This window comes from Bufo bufo, chromosome 1, assembly GCF_905171765.1.
Source record: "Bufo bufo chromosome 1, aBufBuf1.1, whole genome shotgun sequence".
Classification (NCBI taxonomy): Eukaryota; Metazoa; Chordata; class Amphibia; order Anura; family Bufonidae; genus Bufo; species Bufo bufo.
Genome location: NC_053389.1, coordinates 456687291 through 456697808, shown reverse-complemented (window position 1 = coordinate 456697808; position 10518 = coordinate 456687291). Strand labels below are relative to the sequence as shown.

The 10518-nt window shown below is 39.8% G+C and overlaps 1 protein-coding gene across 1 annotated transcript in view; it reads right to left on the bottom strand.

Annotated features, from left to right (window-relative positions):
- The window catches only part of TMTC2 (transmembrane O-mannosyltransferase targeting cadherins 2), a 315620-nt gene that overhangs the window by 81640 nt on the left and 223462 nt on the right, over positions 1-10518 (bottom strand). The window lies entirely within an intron of this gene.

Sequence of the window (10518 nt, the reverse complement as noted above, 5' to 3'; positions counted from 1 at the left end):
GAAACTTTGCAAATGCTTGATTAAAACTATCCTACCATTTTGTGGCTAAAGTACCTATGCAGACTTGTGCGTCACGTGGCTACAAGTTGCCAACAAACCCACTTTAGTTCAACCGTACTGTCATAAGCTCCTCAAAGGGTCCCTTATTAATCTCTTCTCTCTAGGGAATTCAGCTGTTTTCGACAGCCAGGGCACCCAACCCGATCCCGCTCAATGTAGATCAATGATTTAAACCATTTGGTGGCCATTAACAGGTCACGTTCTGATGCTTAGAATCAGCAGGCAGATCACTTTACAAAAAGAGTAAAAAGGAAGACAGAAAAAAGGAAAAACTGATTTATATGCTGATAGGTAAAAGATTAGACACACTTTAAAACAACCATAAGCTTTATGGTCAATTCTTACATTTCCTCAGAGAGAGCAATTTTAAGACTACGAGGATATTATTTAGGATTCTTCCACATCACATTCTCCGGAGAATTTTTGTATTGGCAAAAAGATTTTATTAATTTGCTATGATTGATAGGAAAAGGAATTATTTTCCTCTGGAAGACGCACAAGCTTTGGAGATTTAGAGCTAGATTTACAAACGGGAAGTTGGCTCACACGTGAAAATCTCCCTTAAAAATTAGAATTGCAGTAGAATCATATAAGCAAAGTACATGAAAAAGTGAATTAAGCAGCACAGCTGAAATATCTGGAAAGGCGTCTCTACATTTTCTGTTTGCTTCCAATGTTTAACTCCACATGAGTTAAAACAGTATCTCCACCAGGAAAAACACTATACTTGGTCTCCAACTGATTCTAAATCTGGCCATGCAGTTTACATGAACATCGCCCAAACCCACATGACCAGCCAATGATCTAATGTGTAAGCGGGCCTCTTGATTCTACCCCATCATCTGCCATCAGGGGAGAGTCAGCAGGACATAAGAATGAGGCAGCAAATCTGTGTGAATATTAAATCTCCATTTTCCCCTTTGTGGCAATGTAAATGAAGTGAACAGTTGTTGCCAGGTTCCCTCACAGATTACAGCTAATAAGTAGGGGTCCTGGCAATAATCATCATTATTAGCAATGGTCATCATTACTCATCTCCTCCATTACATGACGTCATCATTGTCTCTTTTGACCACCATCCATCACTATACAGTTCCCGAAAGGATTGATGAGTTTCAATTATCTTGAAATCATGTTACCTGCTATTGTTTCATAATACTTTGCTTGCAATCTGACCCTACTGGGGATACCTAAGTACCATGAGACACTGTGAGTACCTGGGAAAAGTGACTGCTCTAGTAAGGTCCAGCTCTGCAGTCTTGATGACAACTGGTCAGTATTTGGTCAGTGTTTTACCTCAGTGTGTGTAAGTCCAAACCAGGAGTGGGTTCAAAACACAGAAAAGGTGCAAGTCTTTCCATTATACTTCTCAGTAGGATCCTCTCCTGGTTTTGATGAGAAAAACTGACCAAATACCGACGGTGTGAAAGTGGCCTAAGGCTGGGTTTACACTTTGGTTTTTGCTGTGGTACAAAATGCCACACAAAACACTCTTTTTACAGGTGAAACAATTATTTACCATGTTTTACATGTAAAAACTGTGTGGGAAATGACAGCATCACAAAACTATGGCAATTGTAGTAAAAACTCAACATGTAAAACCAAGCCTAAGGGGCTATCTCAATAACTATAATAGACAGACCATGCACCCTGTGGAAAAAGTTGAGCCAACAGAAGACAGAGTGGTATGGCACTGTCCTAGCTCTGCTGCCACTTCGTCCTAGCCATTGGTAGGGAACATAGCAGTTGTCCCTGTGCCGTTCGGACAAATCTATCACTCTAGCACGTCGTAGCAATACACCATCAATGTCTGTCCAAGGGGCACTATCGGATCGCACAATTTTCCGGCTAATTATTAGGAACGAGCATTCAAAGAAACTAGGTCCATGTAATCGATCAGCTAATGAATGTGCTGCCTTTAATCAGTAGAACTGAATGAGGGAGGAACGACTGTGGAAGCAATCATTCCTTTAACATTCACTTGGCATTGCTTGTGGAATAAGGCCGGTGCAAACTAACGGAACATCAGGCAGTGTGAAAAGGTCCTCAGACAACCCTTTAAATCCAGCCATAATCTACTCTGCTGTCAATACAATTGCAGGGTCTAAACTGCCAGGAAATTCTATTGAGAGTGATAACAGGTTAGCTAGTATGTCTGACAAGGGCCAAAATCAAGGCCTACATGCTATCTTGTTTGAAGCAAATCTAAATTTACATTATTAGCCATCCAGATCATTAAAGGGTTTGAATTAAGCTGTTCTCGATAAACACCTTGTGAATCACACTTATCCCATTGAGAGGAAGGAGGCAAGTCCCTCAACATCAACATATAACCGCTGACAACAAATGTCATCGTCAAAGTCCTTAAAATGTTATCAGCATGGCACAGGACACAAGCCCAGAAAAGACAACAACCAACTCTGCCTGTAGGCTGAAGAAATGATTATTTCCAAGCGTACCTTTCCTGCTGGATATGCTCAGAGAACATACAAGAGAAAAGTATTTGTCTCGAGTGCTGTTAACCACATCACACGCTTATACAATGACAAGTTATAAAGTAAATCGTTGAGAAAAATGAAAGAGCGTAGGGAAGATTTCTCCCGCTAAGACAGCTCAGCTCATGCTGGGATAAACAGACTGCAACCAGGTGAAGACTGAAACCAGTGTCTAAAGCTACATTAGATGCTAGAGCGATTTATCAACTTTACTTCCAGCTGGAATTTATGATTGCGTTGGTGCTGCTGCAAAGAAAGCTAGTGTGCTATCAACCAGAGTTTGTTCAATCTTCTAACTGTCTGGTCATACTCTACCTGATTTATAGGGAACGTGAATTAAGCTACGCCATGGAAAACTATGAGTGGGAAGCCAAGGAACTTGGAGGAAACAGTCCTCATTTGTTCCGCAGCCACAATTATTTTGGCTGCTAATGGCGGTGTGCTCAGCTAAAATAATTAGAATACCAAAACGGAATTCCCACCAGGAACAACACGCAGCCAAAATTCTCGAAGCTTTGCTAGACACTAGATATATGGAAAGCAGCTTAACCTTTGATGTACGGTCAGAGTACGGAGTCACTCTAATTAGTTTTACTGAAAAGTTAATGTGCCTACAGGGCATCGCCTTTAAGCGATAGTACATGTGGCCATCCAGATCTAGACAAGTTAATTAGGGGCTGACAGAATTATTTATTTGCGTGCTAGTGCATTTTACATAGACTCCCAAAACTCCAATCAGTTACCTGAATTTTATGCACCAGCAATGAACCGAAATACCTCATGCCATGTGCAGTGCCATGTTTTCACACGCCACAAGCTTTTACAGTCACCAATAACCGATTACACGCTTAATGCCAAGGGATGGCTGCATAAACCATATTGTGATTTATAGCAGAGCGATATGCTGCAGGTTTATGTAACATAAGCTATACATTTGGCTGTTTGTGTAGCATTTGATAGCAGAGAAAATGTAGATAGTAATCTCTGCATGTAACCTGTGAAGTTCTTCTGACGTGCTCGGCATGGCTCCATAATCCATCTACAAGTTGGTTGGAGCTCTGCAACTAGTGTGACATCACATTTAATGTGTGGTATTGAGATAAAAATGTAAAGCTAGATATGCTTTTTCTGAATATGTTTGCGAATTTAGACTTGGACATAATATTCATGCTATATTCTGATAAGGATACATAGGGTGCAAAAACTTGTGCTTTTGTATTTTCAGAGCAGAGGTGGTCAACATCCCAAGTGTCTTTGCAAAGTCTTCAATAAAAAATGATTTACCGTACCCTGAAAAGTTATTCTTGAGGACCTGATGGTCTTATCATCAGGACAATGGCCGCTCATGCAAAGTGTCAGTGTTGCCTAGGGCCTCTGATAAAAGTCACTATGATCAGCATTTACATAAACCAATTAGGACACCAATAATTTACATCTTTACAGTGGCATGACTGATAAAGTTTAACTAGAAACTATAGTTTTAGCATTAATTGCTGATCTTTTACATAATTAACGGCCAATAATCACTACAATTGCTTGGGAATTTGGGACTCATGATGGTAATTATAAAGGGAACCTGTCATGTTGAACATTATGTTTTAGCTGCAGGCACCCTGTTATAGAACAGGAGGAGATGAGAAGAATGGTATATAGTTTTATGGGAAAAGATTCAGTAAAACTTTTATTAATTTACATCCCTGCTCTTTCTGAGCTTTGAAGTCCAGGAGGCGGTCCTATCAGTGACTGACAGCTATCTCTGTATGCATAGTCATAGAGGGAAGGCTGTCAGTCACTGATAGGACCAACTTTTTTACTTCAAAGCCTAGAATGAGCAGGAATTTAAATGAATAAATTACAGGTTATACTGAATCTTTTCCTATAAAACCATATATCAATCTGCTCAGCTCCTCCTGCTCTATAACATGCTGCCTGCAGATTACACTGCATTTTCATGATGACAGGTCCCTTTAAACAGTTCTAATCATGGCCGTAGACCATAGATAGCTATCAGCTGACACCTAATCCAACCACCCCCCTTTCACCACATACACCTGCAGGCTGAACATAGCCAAATGTCTGGATGTATTTTTAATACTGAGGTAGGAATAAACTACTGACAACCCCCATACACATTAGATGGTTGGTAGGTTCAACTAACATTCATGTAATATGTAAGGCCACCTTTAATTTACTGGCAAACACCCTCTGATACTAAGAACATAAATTTAGGTGCAAGTGCCATTTTTATGCTGCTCTCTTCCCTTTTCTGACAAGGAGGCATGCCAAGAGTGGGGAGAGGCTGGGCTGTTTAGGTGTATGGACTGTCGGAGGATGCCCCTAATCCTTCTAATAATTTAGGCATATCCTCCGGCAGTGCGGGGATATCAAATTTTAAACCCACCCCCTCCCCTAAATGTAGAAAATAGAAAATAAAAATTCTCTTAACCACCTCAGCCCCTATAGCTTAAACACCCTTAAAGACCAGGCTACTTTTTACACTTCTGACCTACCCTACTTTCACCGTTTATTGCTCGGTCATGCAACTTACCACCCAAATGAATTTTACCTCCTTTTCTTCTCACTAATAGAGCTTTCATTTGGTGGTATTTCATTGCTGCTGACATTTTTACTTTTTTTGTTATTAATCGAAATTTAACGATTTTTTTGCAAAAAAATGAAATTTTTCACTTTCAGTTGTAAAATTTTGCAAAAAAAACTACATCCATATATAAATTTTTCTCAAAATGTATTGTTCTACATGTCTTTGATAAAAAAAAAATGTTTGGGTAAAAAAAAAAATGGTTTGGGTAAAAGTTATAGCGTTTACAAACTATGGTACAAAAATGTGAATTTCCGCTTTTTGAAGCAGCTCTGACTTTCTGAGCACCTGTCATGTTTCCTGAGGTTCTACAATGGCCAGACAGTACAAACACCCCAGAAATGACCCCATTTCGGAAAGTAGACACCCTAAGGTATTCGCTGATGGGCATAGTGAGTTCATAGAACTTTTTATTTTTTTTGTCACAAGTTAGCGGAAAATGATGATTTTTTTTTTTTTTTCTTACAAAGTCTCATATTCCACTAACTTGTGACAAAAAATAAAAACTTCTATGAACTCACTATGCCCATCAGCGAATACCTTGGGGTGTCTTCTTTCCAAAATGGGGTCACTTGTGGGGTAGTTATACTGCCCTGGCATTCTAGGGGCCCAAATGTGTGGTAAGGAGTTTGAAATCAAAATGTGTAAAAAAATGACCGGTGAAATCCGAAAGGTGCTCTTTGGAATGTGGGCCCCTTTGCCCACCTAGGCTGCAAAAAAGTGCCACACATATGGTATCGCCGTACTCAGGAGAAGTTGGGGAATGTGTTTTGGGGTGTCATTTTACATATACCCATGCTGGGTGAGATAAATATCTTGGTCAAATGCCAACTTTGTATAAAAGAAATGGGAAAAGTTGTCTTTTGCCAAGATATTTCTCTCACCCAGCATGGGTATATGTAAAATGACACCCCAAAACACATTGCCCAACTTCTCCTGAGTACGGCGATACAACATGTGTGACACTTTTTTGCAGCCTAGGTGGGCAAAGGGGCCCACATTCCAAAGAGCACCTTTCGGATTTCACCGGCCATTTTTTACAGATTTTGATTTCAAACCACTTCTCACGCATTCGGCCCCTAAAATGCCAGGGCAGTATAACTACCCCACAAGTGACCCCATTTTGGAAAGAAGACACCTCAAGGTATTTCGTGATGGGCATAGTGAGTTCATGGAAGTTTTTATTTTTTGTCACAAGTTAGTGGAATATGAGACTTTGTAAGAAAAAAAAAAAAATCATCATTTTCCGCTAACTTGTGACAAAAAATATAAAATTCTAGGAACTCGCCATGCCCCTCACGGAATACCTTGGGGTGTCTTCTTTCCAAAATGGGGTCACTTGTGGGGTAGTTATACTGCCCTGGCATTTTCCAGGGGCCCTAATGTGTGGTAAGTAGGTAAATGACCTGTGAAATCCTAAATGTGCTCTTTGGAATGTGGGCCCCTTTGCCCACCTAGGCTGCAAAAAAGTGTCACACATGTGGTATCGCCGTATTCAGGAGAAGTTGGGCAATGTGTTTTGGGGTGTCTTTTTACATATACTCATGCTGGGTGAGAGAAATATCTCGGCAAAAGACAACTTTTCCCATTTTTTATACAAAGTTGGCATTTGACCAAGATATTTATCTCACCCAGCATGGGTATATGTAAAATGACACCCCAAAACACATTGCCCAACTTCTCCTGAGTACGGCGATACCACATGTGTGACACCTTTTTGCAGCCTAGATGCGCAAAGGGGCCCACATTCCAAAGAGCATCTTTCGGATTTCACCGGTCATTTTTTACACATTTTGATTTCAAACTACTTACCACACATTTGGGCCCCTAGAATGCCAGGGCAGTATAACTACCCCACAAGTGACCCCATTTTGGAAAGAACCACCTTCCGGACGCATCCGTGCGTTAGGCGGTCGGGAGGTGGTTAATTTTGCTCCTTTTTTATGAATTTGTTGTCTCATTGCAAGCTAAACTATAAGAATTATAAGAAGAATTCTTTAATATGTATACTAGCAAATCAGCCTTTTTGCTCCTGCAAGCACGACTATCACTGCTGGATTGCAGGGTGGTTGTAACCATGGAAACGAGCAGTGTATAATGTGATGAAATTTGTCCAGTCAGCAAAGCAAGCAATATGGACAATAACAATACATTAGTAAGTGGCTTGTATTAACTTTCTCTACATGATAAATGCCACTTAGTGAAGTGAGACAACCCCTTTAAGTAACATTGTATAGACTGACAAATGGTGTGGGTAGGTTTTTATTTCTTTGTCCTTTCAATTTTTAAGATGTAGATGCAGTTTACCTTTTGAATAGTACCAATCAGTATGATCAGTATTCATGATGTCCCAAAATAAAAAAAAGTCTGTAATTTTTCTGTTGAACCTGGATGTATTTTCTCAGAAGCACAAACATCCTAAACCGGTTTTTGGAGACAATTACCTATTACATGTTCTCTACTACTCATGCACTACGTGGAGCGAGATAAGTACCATTATTTTACTGGCACTAGGTCAGATATTATTGTATTGGCTCTACGTGTAATTTTATGGAAACTACAACTGGTACTATGTTTGATACACTATTATCCCAGTTGAGAAAAATGGAGACACAATGATTTTGACCTTATTATTACAACTTTAACAATCATTATTTCATAGTTCACATTAAATGTCACAAAACTGTCCACAGTTATACAAATAAGTAATTTATCATTTTTATGATTATATTTTTCAGAAACAAGAAAACCATTCTCAAATATTTATTTTGCATTCCATTATTCTAAAACAGAATGGACAATGGATCTGTATTATTAGGCTCATGTAGTCTATGGATAATGCGCTAGGTTTACATCCAGTCCTTTGAAGGCTTTTAATCAGACTGAGGGACACAAGAGTAGATAAACCCATGACTGTTTAATCCAGAAGTTTATAGAAGAGATTATTTCTATTTTTTCTTTCATCGGTTATTTTTAGATCTAGTGGCCATAATACTCTTTAATTACCAGGCCAGTTTGTGCCTTGAATGGGTTTCTGGGTTATAATTACTTTTAAAGAAGTTGTCTCATTTCAGCAAATTACATTTATCATATTGTGATTGTCCATATTGCCTCCTTTGCTGGCTTGATTCATTCCTTTTTACATCACACTATACACTGCCCGTTTCCAGGGGTTACGACCACCCAGCAATCCAGCAGTGATGGTCGTGCTTACACACTACAGGAAAAAGCTCTGGCTTCTCTGGTGGCTGGGACTGTGGGAGCACACATGTACAGCAGCTCTCATCAAGGCCACTTGGTATCTTTGCTGCAGTGGTGCCTGTAACCACAGTAAATAAGTAATAACTTGATAGAAAAATGAATCCAGACAGCAAAGGAGGCAATATGGATAATAACAATACATTAGTAAGTGCCTTGTATTAACTTTCTGTACATGATAAATGCCATTTGCTGAAGTGACACAACCCCTTTAACGCCTTCCCGACCACCCAAAGTAAATTTACAGAGTGGGCACCATATCTGCCGGGTGCCTGCTGTTTTAAACAGTAGGCACCTAGTACTAATGTATGCGATCGATGATAACGTCAATCGCATTCTTTTAACCACTCAAATGTCATGGTCAAATGTGGCCACGCCATCTGAGAAGTTAAACATCTGGAGCGCGTGCTCCTGGTCCGTGCTCCGACTTCTCCCAGCAAGGATCAGAGGAGCAGGATGCAGTGTGTGACAGCCCCTGTACTCAGGAGTTACCGCACACTAGTTCCCATGAAGAGCCTGCCTGTGGTAGGGCTCCATAGGAGCACAGTGTAATTCTAATAGACTCTGATGATTGCTTGTTATAGTTAAAAACTGTAAAAAAAAGTTTGAAAAAATACAAAAAATTAAATTAAAAAACTAAAAAAATTCTAATCACTCCCCTTTTCTCAAAATTATTAATCCCATATGGCAAACGGCGAAACAGAAAAAATTCAAAATGGTCAATTTGCTGTTTTTTTCTTGCTTCATTTCCCACATTAAATTGAATAAAAAGTGATTGAAAAGTCCCCCATGGATGAAATTGAATTAGCATTGGCCAGTTAAAAACTGGCCTTTTGGAAGTGATGATGCAGTGTTTCCTGGATTCTACACTCAAGTCATATGGAAATGCATAACACCTGAGACAAAACACAGCATGTGTCCAAGAGCTTTCAATTTGGAATATTAGAGAAGGAATAAAAATATAATCTGCAACTCATTCCTGGTACAACGAAAATATTAATAAATGTAATCATCATGTTTGGTATATAAGGTGGGCATCACAGAGAGTTGAAAACACTCCACCCCAGACAGCTGGTATTCCCACATAACGAGCATTAAACATTCTAGGACCCCTACACCTGTCATATTTGGTATAAAAACAATCGGCATGATGAAGCATGCATTATGAAAACATGTTGGCACCCGTATGTCCGTCAGAGAGGACGGGAGGACATATGTTATTGATATTTCACATCTGTCAACTTAGTGGAGTATGCAGTGTAATGAATGCCTTCCCAGAAGGCTGGACCAAGAATCTCTCGGCTCCACTCTATGCTGAATGTGGATAAAAATAACGGATTTTAAAAATTTCTTTAACACAATTTGGAGATCTGATCAACATTGGGTTGAGTTCCGTGTACAGGACCAGAAACGGACTCTTATTAAGTCATCCATTAAGTATTAGAACCTTTGTGTTTTACCTTTTATTTTCTGTAACTTTTGATTATGTGTTCTTTTTTGTGATTATTTGTTGCACTGTACTTTTGTTGTATATTAAAACTTAAAAATGTATTTTTCCATGTTGCTCTAACATGCCCATCTCTTCCAAGTCCTGCTTTGCTCATTCCCATTGATGCCAGTGTGCTTGTCGTATGCCAGAACACAATGCGTTCCTGTGAGGGTGGTGCATATGTAACCAGGGCTTACCATCAGCCTAGCCTTGAATTGACGGCTGGTGGCAGCTTGTGTATGGATGGCTGTGTGATTTGTGACGGGGAAAATTGTTTTCTTCCCTTTGAACATTTAATTTATTTTACTTTTTTTTAAAATCTTACTAGGGTATAATAGGTCTGGAGGCCACTGTTACAATTCGAGCTGCCAGAGCAAATCATTCCCCCCCCCCCCCCATGATCTCACTGCAAGGAGGGGTGTTAGTAATTCTGCAAACCCTTTAGATGCTGCTATACACGTAAGAGGGGATGCAGCACCTCACCACATTTATCAATGCATTACTCATGCAGCACAGTGTATTATACTGTCAGTGCTATACCGAATACCGAAAGGCATCATCAGGCCTCACCAGAGAGACACAGCCTGATGGGCATACCCTGCAGGCTAGCCTGGGGC